Consider the following 13,519-nt stretch of genomic DNA (forward strand, 5'->3'; position numbering starts at 1 on the left):
TATATTTATATATATATATATATATATACATTTTTCAATAAATAAATATGTATATTTATATAAAAAAAGAAAGTAGACATAAGGTATTGCCGAGTCTGTAACAGATGGATCTATAAAACGGTCACACTAGTTAACCCTTTCAGTGAACATGGTAAAAAAAAACCAACGTAGCAAAACTATGTCTTTTCATCATACTGCTGGCAAAAAAAGTTAAACAAAATGCGATCAAAAAATTATATGTAAATAATAATGGTACCACTGAAAACGACATCTTGTTCAGCAAAAACAAGCTGCCAAATAGGTCACGGGTCTGTCATCTGTTAAGATAACTATAGGGGGCTTTCATGTTACTGGTAGCACAAAGGCTCTGGAAAAATACTATGGCTACCCCAGAAAAAGAAATCCAAATGCCCTCTCTTTTCTGAGCCCCACAATGTGCCTAAACGACAGTTACCATTTACAAGTTTGGCATTATTTTAGAGAGGAAAGCCTTCTTAATTTATTGGGTGTGTGTCTCCAGAAGCACTAACAGAGTACAATATACAGGTACTACCATGAGGTGTCTAGTTTCCAAAAGGGAGTCACTTGTGGGGGAATTATACTGCTTAGGCACCTCATGGGTTCTCCAAACGTGACATGGCATCCACTATTTGTTCCAGCTAATTTTGCATTAAAAAATTCAAATGGCATTCCTTCCATTCCAAGCCCTGCCCGATACTTAAACTGTAAATTTCCACCACATGTGGGGTATCGGTGTATTCAGAAGAAATTGCAAAAAAATATATATATGGTGCATTTTCTCTTACTACCCTTTTGAAAATACAACATTTTGGAGTAAAGTAACATTTTTGTGTGAAAAAGTAAAATTTTATTTTTTTTCTACATTGATTTAGTTCCTGTGAAAAATGTATATGGTGAATAAACTTCTTGGATGTGGTTTTGAGAAGTTTGAGTGGTACAGATTTTAGAATGGTGTCACTTTAGGGTATTTTATGTCACTTAAGCTTCTCAAAGTCCCATGAAATGTTATTTGGTCCCTAAAAAAGTTATTTTGTAAATTTTGTTGAAAAAATATGAAATTGCTGATAAACTTTGTACCTCTTTAATTGCCTAACAATTTTTTTAAAAAGATTGTGCTGGTGTAAAATAGGCATGTGGGAAATGTTATTTACTAACTATTTTGTGTGATATGACTCGGATTTAAGGACATAAAAATTTCAAGGGAACCTGTCACCACTTTTTTGGCGTATAAGCTGCGGCCACCACCACCGGGCTCTTATAAACAGTAATCTAACATGCTGTATATAAGAGCCCAGGCCGCTGTGAGAACATACAAAACACTTTATAATACTTACCTAACGGTCACGCGGTTGGCCATATGGGCGTCTCCGTTGTCCGGTGTCGGTGCCTCCTCTTTCGGCCATCTTCGTCCTCTTTCTGAAGCCTGCGTCCATAACTCGTCTACGTCATACACACTTGCCAGTCCTGCGCAGGCACACTACAATACTTTGATCTGTCTTGCTCAGGGATGATCAAAGTGTGCCTGCTCAGGACCTGAATCCCGGCGAGTGTGTATGACGTCGGACACATCATGCACTGCGGCTAGAGGAGAAAAAAAGATGGTCAACAGAGGTGGCGCTGGCACCGGACAACGGAGACGCCCATATGGCCAACTGTGTGACCATTAGGTAAGTATTATAAAGTGTTTTTTATGTTCTCACAGTGGCCTGGACTCTTATATACAGCATGTTAGAATGCTGTATATTAGAGCCCAGTGGTGGTGGCCACAGCTTATAGACCCCAAATCTAGTGACAGGTTCCCTTTAAAGCAATATTTAGTACAGTAATGGTGTGTGTATATTATTAAACTAAATAAGTAAAAGTAAAATCTTAATCTCTTGATTGAAGAATTATTTACGCAGATATTTATACTTTTAAAGCAGAATACAAACAATGAATGACTCATACAAAAAGTGCAGTTTCATAAGAGCCCGTTGGTCGTTGCCGCAGTTTATAGGCCAAAAAGGTGGTGACAGGTTCCCTTCAAAGTTTGAAAAGTGTGAAATTTTCAAACATTTTTCTAAATTTCTGATATTTGCACACATAAGTGCAAAAAATATTGTCTTAACCTTTTCCTATCCTGAGTCCCTCCGGGGGGAACATTCCAAAAATTCTGTTACGCTCCTTTGTCCTTTGTTTGGCCACTGCCTTGTTTATCATTCACATGTGAATAAATTGATTTCCTGTGATTTATTTTACAAAATTCATTCACATTGCAAAATTCTGCTTTGACCTTTTTACCAATCATAATAAGATTTCAATGGGCAGAACAGGAAATTTTATTGAATAGGAAAAGGATAAATTTACCACTGTCATGAAGTACAATAAGTCATAAAAAACAATCTCAGAATCACTGTGATCCGTTGCAGATCCCAGAGTTATAACCTGTCAAAATGACACTGGTCAAAATGGCAAACAATGGCCCGGTTATTAAGGTGAAAACCTTGCACTGGGGTAAAGGGGTTAAGCAATATGTTTTCATATGAATTAGGTTACAGACATTTGCGTACATCATACATTTAATGACATTGATAGGGTGATACCATAGGGAAAGTAATGGAAAATAATGCAATATTACCTTGACTTTATCTTTGTGGTAAAGGAATGGCTTAAGAAGTATATGAAAAGTCCATTCTATAAAAGAAAAATAAATACATTAGCATCAATATGTCAGTTGGCCTTTTATTTCAAAACATCACCATGCAAAAGCATATGCAAAGACTTATCTCATATTCCCATTTCATGCCCTGTCACCCAATTCAATACGCTTTTCTCTATTTTAAAGCTAGAAGATGGTTTCAGCATCTCAACTGCACATTTTTCAATTTATTATTAAACCTGACATTTTACATGGTGAGTAAAAAAAACTACTTTCTTGTAGTATAACAGTCAAAATATGATTTCAATTAAAATTGTTTTATGTCTAAAACTGATTAGAATCTGTACTTGCTTTTTCTTGCATTACTTTTCCAAAAAATACCTTGCATATTTTGCAATTCTTTAAATTAGACTATAAAAGATTTACATGGGATGTCTGAATAGATAGACCTCTTTGTGTTGAAGAACCTTGAAAATTTCCACACACTGATTGGCTTCCTGAACTTCTGATTGGCTGACAGGAATAGATACTTTATATTTTTCTTTTCTGTACTGTGCAATTGATATCCCATATAGAGAAATCCAGCATACGGATCCTTGTTCATACATAACGTCTTTATTTTATTTATAATAACATAAAATGTTTGGTATTGTGTAAACTTATTTTTTTATTATTAATATAAAATATAAAGGGCTATATTTATATGAACAAGGATCCAAATTTTGGATTGCGCTATACTGGATTTTCCAGTTTGTTGTACTCCAAATGTCAATGCATTGCAACTGGTTGAGTGAGTTAGACAACAGGTAAGCTGGCTTTTTTGCTGTATTTAGTGGACAATTTAACATATAGAATTCAACTTTGGACTTAAAATATAAATACATTAATTTTCTAAGAATTCCATGTTTAAAATAAAGCACTTATATCTGTAGACTTTACATGTCAAATTATTTTTGACTGCGACACAGGGTCAACCACCCGGCATTGCACTTTCAACTGTATTGGCATCCTGTATGCTGATACAGTTGAAGCAATGATGGTAGAGAGGAGCGCTCTACTCCTTGACTCATTATTTTCCCTCTGCATCTGATGTCTTAGATCAGTGATATCATTACTTCATGCCCACTTTGACAAGTAGAGAAGAGCTTCAAAACCCTCACTGCTAAGCTTGGAGTAGCAGGGGAACAAAGTGAGGTGAGTATTAATTTTTTGTTAATGTTTGGTCCATTACACTGTATTGAGGAGTATTTGTGTCCCTTTATATTGTATGGAGAACTATGTGGGGAATTATTATGTATGAAGGACTGTGTGGAGCCCATTATACTGTATGGAAGACTAGGTGGGGCACATTTTTCTGTATGAAGAACTATGTAGGGCCATTATAGTGTGTGGAGGGCTGTATGAGGATAACATTTGGGACATCATGCTTGGTTGGGGTCATCATACTTTGCCCAGGGGTTTGAGAGGGGGTACAGTGGGATTATCATACCATGTGAGTAGAGGGTACTGTGGATGAATTCACTATGAGGGTATAATACTGTTTTTGAGGGCATTTTGGCAACATACTTTATGTGACCAATGAAAGGTCAATATAGACGCCTCAATAGGAGAAGAATTACTTTGTATGGGTTGCAAAATTATGAAATATGCTCTTTTGTAACCCTACAGATCATTAAAGGGCCCAATTAGAACTTCTGCTATGGGGCCCTGTGATTTCTATCTACGCCCCTGCCTGCAAAAAATACCCAATTTTCCGGTGTTATCTCACTCTTAAGATTTATTATTTGAAGTGTTTCATCACTATATTTGATGAAAAGTAAAGACTTCTTCAATTGTAGACTTTTTTAATAATTATCAAGGTTGGGCAGCTGCTTTTTTCAAGCTTTTAATTTTGGCCCTCTGTGTATTTTAGTTTGACATCCATGCTGTAGATCATGTATTAATTTTCTAAGTCTTCATTACCAAACATTAATCTATATTTCAATGGCTACATTAAGTTATTCAATGTCAATTCAACATCATTGATTCTATGGTCATTGTACAATTATCTGCTAGTCAATGAAAATTCATACAGTGAACTAAAGGAAAACACAGAACTGTGTTAACATAGTAAAATTGAATGGTATTTACACTCCCCTGATCTTATAGTGGAACTTTAACCATTCCTGATAATGGCTGAGGTTGTCACATCATGAATAAAGCAGATTTCAACATTTCAGCCAATTACGGAGCTCAGCTACTAATGCAATCTGCATCAGCAGAGCTGTTGGTCTCAGCATTTGGCTGCCGCATTGATGTACACTATAGTCAAGACGTCACTGCTGCAGCCAACAAACAGAAATCAGAAGAATGCCTCAGAGCCAGCGTTGGACCTAGGAAGAATGAACATCATCATTATTTTTGACACTTTTTTGTTTTCATTGAAATTAAAAGTCTTTCTACAGTAAATTCCTGAAAAATTAAAGGTATTAATTAAATAATTACAGTGTCTCACAGGTAAGGAAACACCCATGTTAAATAAAAATGGTTAGACATAAGTTGTGGTGGAATTACGGAACCTGGTATGCTCTGTGACCAAAATTATTGCCATCGTATTCGTGAATGCCAAGGCAATTTCAGTTTTTCAAATGGCAAAATAGTTGTATAACATATCAAACTAATGTAGAATTTCATCAGAAATGTTGTTCTGTATGTTGTCATAACTATAATCCTTTTCATGTTAAAACCTAGTATTTTACAGTTAAGAATGGGATTCTTCCCAACAGAAAGTGTTGAGATCATCCTCATCTTTCTGGAAAATAAATTAGAAAATCATTGTAGATTTCATCCAGCACCATTCACACTGGCCTCCCGTTATCTACACTTTTGAAATATTTCATTGTTGGCAATAACACATTCTTAAACCTATGCAAAACCTCTGCTGGCATATTAAAAATATCATTAACAGCAATTCCGCATAAGAAAGGCTGTAAATAGTACATATTTTTATGCTAACATATACATCAGATTTGTGTAAACTTTCTTATGTTTATTCTTTAAGGCATCTTACTGCATTGCACAATAACACATAGTACAGACATGGGAATCATTAATAATAATAATATATAGTGCCGTATATTCCACAGCATTCTACATACATCAGCAACACTGTGCCTATTGGGCTGACAATCTAAACTCCCTATCAGTATGTCTTCTTAGTGTGGGAGGAAACCTGAGTCACCGGAGGAAACCCACACAAACACAGGGAGAACATACAAACTCCTTACAGATGTTCTCCTTGGTGGGATTTTAACCCAGGACCCCAGTGCTGCAAGGCTACAGTGCTAACCCCTGAGCCACTATTCTTTTTATTTCTTATTATATTTGAAATGTGACTCTGCGAACAGTTGAATTCCATAACTACCTCTTTTTAGCTTTTGCCTGACTTCACTCTAAGAATAATAACCTTCCTGATCATAAATTTGTCTTTTTCTTTGTTGTGTTTTATCCAATAAACACACAAGCCCCTCAAAAAATAAGGCTAGAAATTAAAGCTAGACTACCCATGACAAAATATGCAAAACATTTGGCCCAGCAAATGTGGAAAACTAACACATAAAGGGATAGAATAATGTCAAGCACAATTTTCATCCAAACCATTTGCTTCTGGTTTACTAAAATCACCAGGAAAATGGCATCACAACAACCAGAGAAAAGTAATCACACTGTAAGAAAAAATGCTATCTTTTGGTTGCTACTGTAAATATAAATATAAATGTAAACATACATTATTATTATCATTATTATTAATAATAATGATAATAATAATAATAATACAAATAATAATGTATTAATGCTAGATAAGTCACTAAAAATGTTTACAACAAAAAAATAATAATAAAAATAATAATTATATGAATATCAAAACATTTGAATTCACGTAAAACAACAAATATCAAGACATTCGGAACTCGGGTGGAACAATGAGGCTCTAACCGCCGCCTTCTGGGAAGGACTCTCGGGTCGAATTAAAGATGAGCTGGCTGGTCGTGACGTACCGTCCACCCTGGACGCCCTGATTACCCTAGCGACTCGAGTGGACATTCGCTTTCAGGAGCGATCCAAAGAAGTGTCCCGTGAGAGACGTCCGATACGGCATTCCTCTCCTCCGCAGAAGCCCGCCGTACTTCAGCCAACGGCATCTGGTGTCTCCGTCCACGAGCCCATGCAGATCGACCGTGTGCGGCAGTCTGAACAACGCCGAGCAGAGCGGCTCGCCAAGGGCCTCTGCTTCTACTGCGGAGAGGGCACACACCTTCTACGCTCCTGTCCAGAGAGGCCGGGAAACTCCAAAGCCTAGGGTTGGTAGGAGAGGCCACCCTAGGTGCTGGGACTCTCTCAGACCCTGTTATGTGGACTGTTCAAGTGGCAACGGGAGAGACGCGGTTCACGGCCGAGGCGTACCTTGATTCTGGGGCAGCAGGCAATTTCATCCAGCAGGCCACGGTGGACAAGTACCAAGTGCCTGTTACTCCACTCGACAAACCCCTCGTGATTGCCTCTGTGGATGGGAGACCCCTCTCTGACACCATCTCCTGGATCACCAGGCCAGTCGAACTGCGTATCGGTGCCCTGCACACCGAGAACATCGCTCTCTACGTCCTCCCACACATGTCCCATCAAATCCTGCTGGGACTCCCCTGGTTACGGACACACGAACCGTCAGTCAGCTGGGGCACTGGTGAAATCACCCGATGGGGCTCCTCTTGCCACGAGAACTGTCTGAAGACTATACAACCCATCCGACGGCCTCCGGTTCCAGAGTCCCTACCGGGACTGCCCTCGGCCTATTGGTCGTTCGCGGACGTCTTTGACAAAAAGGAATCTGAGGTACTTCCGCCACATCGTCCTTACGATTGTGCCATTGACCTGCTCCCGGGAACTACACCACCTCGAGGACGGATATATCCGCTGTCTCCTGCCGAAACAAGGGCCATGTCTACCTACATCACAGAGAACCTGTCAAGGGGATTCATTCGGAGATCCTCCTCTCCTGCTGGAGCAGGCTTCTTCTTCGTTAAGAAGAAAGAAGGCGACCTACGCCCATGCATAGACTACCGGGGATTGAACCAAATCACCGTGAAAAATAAGTACCCCCTGCCGCTCATCCCCGAATTGTTTGATCGGCTTAGAGGAGCTCGTGTGTTCACCAAGTTGGACCTTCGGGGTGCCTACAACCTGGTCCGCATCCGCTCTGGGGACGAATGGAAGACCGCGTTCAATACTCGCGATGGGCACTATGAATACTGTGTGATGCCCTTCGGCCTGTGTAACGCACCAGCAGTCTTTCAGGAATTGGTGAACGACGTGTTCCGGGACCTTCTCTACATCTGTGTAGTGGTGTATCTTGATGACATCTTGGTCTTTTCTCCGGACCTCCAGACCCACAGAGAGAACGTGCAGTTGGTTCTACAACGACTGAGGGAAAATCGGCTGTACGCCAAGTACGAGAAGTGTGTCTTCGACCAGTCTTCTCTTCCCTTCCTGGGTTACGTTATCTCCGATACCGGACTGCAGATGGATCCGAAGAAGGTCTCTTCCATTCTCAACTGGCCTCCTCCTTCTAGACTGAAGGCAATCCAACGCTTTCTGGGATTCGCAAATTACTACCGCCAGTTCATCCCTCACTTCTCGGCTCTGACTGCTCCTCTCTCCGCCTTGACCAAGAAGGGGGCTAATCCAAAGGACTGGTCACCTGCGGCCGACGCCGCGTTTGGCTCTCTGAAGCGGGCATTTGCCTCCTCTCCTGTGCTCCACCGTCCGGAGTTAAACCGACAGTTCACCTTGGAGGTGGATGCCTCCTCCTCGGGAGCCGGAGCAGTGCTCATGCAGAAGTCCTCCTCCGGGAAGATGGTGACTTGCGGTTTCTTCTCCAAGAGCTTCTCAGCGCCTGAACGCAACTACACCATCGGGGACCGAGAGCTATTGGCAGTCAAACTGGCTCTGGAGGAATGGCGCTACCTTATAGAGGGAGCAGTGTACCCCGTGATCATTTACACGGACCATAAGAACCTGGAATACCTGCGGTCCGCTCAGCGACTGAACCCACGGCAAGCCAGGTGGTCCTTGTTCTTTGCCAGGTTCGACTTCCAGCTCCATTTCCGACCTGCGGACAAGAATGTATGCGCAGATGCCTTGTCCAGGTCATTCCTGCCCATGGAATAGGAGGAGGAGACATCCCAGCCCATCATCTGTCCTAGTAAGATCATTCCGGTGGCCCCTGTCAACCTGGCCCAGATACCGCCCGGGAAGACCTATGTCTCTGAGACTGACAGGCAAAAAGTGTTGCATTGGGGCCATGCCTCGAAAACAGCCGGCCATGCTGGTCAGAAGAGAACATGGAGTACGATTGTACGTCATTACTGGTGGCCATCCCTTCGCACGGACGTCGCTTCTTTTGTCTCAGCCTGCTCCTCTTGTGCCAGGAACAAGACGCCCAAACATCTGCCATATGGCCGTCTTCTGCCTCTGCCTATACCCTCTGTTCCGTGGCAACACATTGCGATGGACTTTATTACGGACTTGCCCCTGTCCTCCGGACACACAGTCATATGGGTCGTGGTGGATCGGTTCTCCAAAATGGCTCATTTCGTCCCTATGGCTGGACTGCCCTCTGCCCAGGAACTCGCTGACGCCTATATACAACACATCTTCCGCTTGCATGGCTTTCCATCACACATTGTGTCCGACAGAGGAACTCAGTTCACCTCCCGCTTCTGGAGGGCCCTCTGCAAACATCTGGGAGTGACTCTGGACTTTTCTTCAGCCTACCATCCTCAGTCGAATGGCCAAGTGGAACGAGTCAATCAGATCTTGACCTCCTTCTTACGTCACTACGTCAACACCCATCATGACGACTGGTCCACGCTTCTTCCTTGGGCTGAATTCTCCCATAACCACCACATCAGTGAGTCCTCCTCCAGCTCTCCCTTCCATGTCGTTTACGGACTTCAGCCTTCCGTCCCATTACCTGTATCCTCTTCCTCGGATGTCCCTGCTGCTGATGCTGTAGCCCGTGACTTTGCAACCATTTGGGACTCTGTCAAGGCGTCCCTTGGACGTGCTTCCCTGCGGATGAAGAGACACGCAGACAAGAGGCGTCTGGACCCTCCGTGTTTCTCTCCAGGAGATCTCGTCTGGCTTGCTTCCAAGTACGTCCGATTGAAGCTACCATCCTACAAGCTGGGCCCTCGCTATATCGGGCCGTTTAAAGTCCTCAGCAAGATCAATGAGGTCTCCTACAAGCTGCAGCTCCCGGCCACGATGAGGATACCCAACTCCTTCCATGTCTCCCTGCTCAAGCCGGTTGTCCTTGGTCCCTTCTCCGCTGCTGCCAGTTCGGCTCCTCCTCCTATTGCCGATGACGACATCTATGCGGTAAGGGATATCGTGGCCATGAAAACCGTACGGGGCCGACAGTTCTTCCTGGTAGACTGGGCAGGGTATGGTCCTGAAGATAGGTCCTGGGAGCCCCGGGAGAACGTGGGGACTCCTCTGATCCGTGACTTCCTGTCCCGGTTGCGGGGAGAGGGCGTGGGGGGGGTACTGTCACGCTCTCCGGGTCCCCTGCCCTGCTCCCCGGCTCACCTGCCATGCTCCCCGGCTTCCCTGCTTCTCTCCCCGGTCTCCAGCCTCCATTGCCCGCGGTCTCCAGGCGTCCCGGTCCCCGCTCCCGGCGCCCGTCGGCTACACAGCCCCAGCCCGGCTCTCCTGCTTCTTGCTCACCGCTCCCTGCCCTGGCTTCTGGCACCCGGGCCGCGCACATGCGCATTAGGGTGCGCGCGCGGTCATTGACCCTTTCTTAAAGGGCCAGCGTCCACTGACAGGAAATTGAGCACACAGGTACAGGGTATAAAGGGGTTTAGTGTCCAAGTGGGTGGGGCCTGTTCTTCGTGTTTTCCAAGCTAGGAGTCAGGTCTCCTTGTGTCTCTGTGCCATACTTATCTATCTCTCTTCTAGAGCCGTTCCTGCCTCGCCATCCGGTCCTGCCGAATCCCGAACCCCGAACGCTGACCATCTGCCATCCTGTCAGTCCGTACCACCTCTGATCCCTGTGGTGACCCGTCCTCTCGCTCCATCGGTTCTGGACTCCGCCTGACAACATCTCGGCCTCCGAACCTGAGCTCCGTCACCCGGACTACCATCAGTGACTCCGTGGTCCCAGGGACTTCACCATTCTACTCTTGTACATGGACTGTCCTGCTACCCGTAGTGCTCCGGCTACCGGACCCCTTGCCTTCATCAAGGAGTTCGGCCCAGTGGATCCACCTCCTGGGTCTGCCCGTCCACCTGGCCCTAACAGTCTCCTACGATATATATCACACTGATGTCACATGGATCACATCAGTGTGTGGTCTGTGTGACATCCGTTGTGCCGGCCAAAAACAGACATGTCACTGTGTGAAGCACACGGACACACAGTCCATGTCAAAACACGGATGTGTAAACAAACCCATTAAATTTAAAAGGTCTACTTATCTCCATGTCTCCAGTACGTGTAAAAATGGAAACCACACATACCGCAGACACAGATGTGTGAAAGGGTCTTAAGAAGACAATGGATGCAGCTGTGTAATCTCTAAAGCGGGCTTTACACACTGCGATATCGGTCCCGATATCGCTAGTGTGGGTACCCGCCCCCATCTGTTGCGCGACACGGGCAAATCGCTGCCCGTGGCGCACAACATCGCCCAGAGCCATCACACATACTTACCTGCCCGGCGACGTCGCTGTGACCGGCGAATCGCCTCCTTTCTAAGGGGGTGGTCCATGCGGCGTCACAGCGACGTCACTGAGCGGCCGTCCAATAGAAGCGGAGGGGCGGAGATGAGCAGGACGTAACATCCCACCCACCTCCTTCCTTCCGCATTGTTGCCGGGAGGAAGGTAAGGAGAGCTTCCTCGTTCCTGCGGTGTCACACGGAGCGATGTGTGCTGCCGCAGGAACGAGGAACAACCTCGTTACTGCTGCAGTTACGATTTTTGAGAATGGACCCCCATGTCACCGATGGGAGATTTTGCACGTTTTTGCAACGATGCAAAATCGCACATCGGTGTCACACGCAACGGCATCGCTAATGCGGCCGGATGTGCGTCACCAAATCCGTGACCCCAACGAGTTTGCATTAGCGATGTCGTAGCGTGTAAAGCCCCCTTTATAGTTTGATTAAAATAGCACTTCAGCATAATTTTTTAAAATTTAAATGCTTGAGTGGTCATTGTAATTTAGCTACCTTTACCTTACTCACCTTCCAGCATTAGTAATGGGCGATCCCAAACTGTAAAAAAAGCACATTATTAAAAAACCTTATGAGCATACTTACAGGTCTCGCGACGTGTCCTGCAGATTCTGTCTCCCGGCCGCTTCTGCTTCCGGGTCCGATCATTGCTTTGCTGCCCAGTAACCAGCACTGACTTAGAGGACCTGCCATGACATCATAGCCATATGACCAGTCTGGTGTGAATGTTGTACAGACATTGGCTTACAGAATGGTCACATGACTATGATGATAAAGAAGGTCAAGTTAACTGAACTTTGACTGTCACTGTGCGAGTGCCGCATCACATCACGGTGCACAATCTCCCGACAGCAGCGGGTCAGCTGCATGTATTTCAATGCATCTACGGTGCTCCTGTCCACAGAATGTCAGGCTGTGCGGGGTAATGCAATGCGAGACACAAGTGGAATCATACCCTCACTGTCAAGCCTGCTTCTCGCTCTCTACAGAGCTCTACCCGGCTCGTCCAGCTGCCCTGATGGCGGTGGCACACTTGGTAATAAAGTGGTTAATACTAGCTTTGTATTTTCAGCTTGTATTAAGCCTGAAATTCATGGTGGCATGCCAAATTAAACGTGGCCACCATTAATTTTTAGTAAACAGTAAAAAAAAAACACAACACAGAGATTTTTTTATTAGAAATAAAACAAAAAAATAATTTAGAGACTCCATCTTTATTACAAAAAAATCCTTAGTCCAACGTAGTCTACAGGGAGAGACATGTTAACTCTGCTTCATCACTCTGTAAAAACAAGCATCTTTATAGAGAGAGTAGCAGGGAGAGCCATGTCAGCTCTGGTACCTGGTACCTGGTACGGCCTGATGCTCTCCGGACAGGAGCACCTCAGCTGCATGGAAATACATGCAGCCAACCACTCCTGTCAGAAGAGTGTGCAGCCATACCGGGTTATGCAGGGTTATGCCGATGTGACATTTGCACAGTGACAGTCAAAGTTCAGTTAACAGGACCTTTGATGACATCCTAGTCATATGACCAGTCTGTAAGCCAATGTCTGTACAACATTCACACCAGACTAGTCACATGGCTATAACGTCATGGAAGGTTCTTTAGGCAGTGCTGGACCATAGCGATGCTGCAACAAGGTGAAAATTCCAGGGGGTGAGTATAAGAGTTAAGCGGGCTTTACACGCTGCGACATCGCTACCGATATATCGTCGGGGTCACGTCGATAGTGACGCACATCCGGCGCCCGTAGTGACATTGCAGCGTGTGACACAAACATCGCTCATTTCCATAATATCACTGCAGTGACGGTACAATGTTGTTTGTCGCTCCAGCGGCATCACACATCGCTGTGTGTCGCCGCTGGAACGACAACCATCTCCTTACCTGCCTCCACTGGAAAAGGAGGAAGGAAGGAGGTGGCCAGGAGGTTCCGGCCGCTCATCTCCTCCCCTCCTTTTCTATTGGGCGGCGGTTCAGTGACGCTGCTGAGACGCTGCTGTGACGCTGAACAAAACGCCCCCCTTAGAAAGGAGGCGGATCGCCGGTCACAGCAACGTCGCAGGGCAGGTAAGTAGTG

At 44.8% G+C, this 13,519-nt stretch overlaps 1 protein-coding gene across 6 annotated transcripts in view; it reads right to left on the reverse strand.

Moving 5' to 3' along the window:
• Positions 1 to 13,519, reverse strand: part of LINGO2 (leucine rich repeat and Ig domain containing 2) — a 2,307,572-nt gene that overhangs the window by 2,042,394 nt on the left and 251,659 nt on the right. For all 6 annotated transcript variants that reach the window (XR_012724629.1, XR_012724631.1, XM_075316936.1 and 3 more), the window contains exon 2: positions 2,639 to 2,694. The gene's annotated coding sequence lies outside the window, so the exon portion shown is untranslated. The remainder of the gene's footprint in view (positions 1 to 2,638; positions 2,695 to 13,519) is intronic.

Source organism: Anomaloglossus baeobatrachus, chromosome 1, assembly GCF_048569485.1.
Source record: "Anomaloglossus baeobatrachus isolate aAnoBae1 chromosome 1, aAnoBae1.hap1, whole genome shotgun sequence".
NCBI classification, from domain to species: Eukaryota; Metazoa; Chordata; class Amphibia; order Anura; family Aromobatidae; genus Anomaloglossus; species Anomaloglossus baeobatrachus.